At 42.2% G+C, this 845-nt stretch overlaps 1 non-coding gene across 1 annotated transcript; it reads right to left on the bottom strand.

Moving 5' to 3' along the window:
* Positions 1-274: 274 nt before the first annotated feature.
* On the bottom strand, positions 275-381 carry LOC127117059 (small nucleolar RNA R71). Its single transcript, XR_007801821.1, has one exon. It is a non-coding gene; the product is annotated as a small nucleolar RNA R71 (small nucleolar RNA).
* Positions 382-845: the final 464 nt, after the last annotated feature.

The raw sequence follows: 845 nt of genomic DNA, 5'->3' as shown, positions 1-845 counted from the left end.
CAACTATCCCAGCCAATAATTTTGAACTTAAACCATCTCTGTTACAACTAGTGCAACAGAGACAATTCGCGGGTCTCACTACCGAGAACCCTAACCAACATTTAAAAATATTTCTTCAATTAGCAGATACTCTTAAAACAAATGGAGCTTCTCCTGAGGCAATACGTTTAAGATTATTCCCTTTTTCCCTCAGAGATAAAGCCCTATCATGGTTAGATACCCTTCCACCCAATTCCATTACGACTTGGGATAACCTTAGAAGAGTAAGACCGCCGTTCTTCGAAACCATATAACTAGATTTACCCAAAACCATGGAGAATCGTTGTTCGAAGCTTGGGAGAGATATAAAGAGTTGTTACGAGCATGCCCACATCATGGCTTAGAAAATTGGTTAATCATTCAAACCTTCTATAATGGACTTCATTATAACACAAAGATGACTATCGACGCTGCCGCAGGCGGTGCTCTGATGAACAAACCTTACGCTGAAGCTAGTGCCCTCATCGAAGACATGGCCCAAAACCATCAATCATGGGGAGTCGAACGAGCGACAATTGAGAAAAAGGAAGCCCAAGGAGGAGTGCATGAACTAAGCTCTATAGACATGATGTAGGCTAAAATGGACGCATAAACCCGAATACTATAGCCACAGTTTCATCAGATTGTGAGATATGTGGAACCCAAGGACACCAATCCGCCGAATGCAGTCTATTGAACGAAACCCACTCCGAGTAAGTAAACTACACCCACGGGAACCCATATTCGAATACCTATAACCCTGGATGGAGGAATCACCCGAACTTCTCCTATAAAAACAATAACCCTATTCAAAATAATGCACCTCC

The sequence above is a fragment of the Lathyrus oleraceus genome, chromosome 1, assembly GCF_024323335.1.
Source record: "Lathyrus oleraceus cultivar Zhongwan6 chromosome 1, CAAS_Psat_ZW6_1.0, whole genome shotgun sequence".
NCBI classification, from domain to species: Eukaryota; Viridiplantae; Streptophyta; class Magnoliopsida; order Fabales; family Fabaceae; genus Lathyrus; species Lathyrus oleraceus.
Note: the sequence above shows the minus strand (reverse complement) of the source record. Positions and strands in the feature narration are given on the sequence as shown.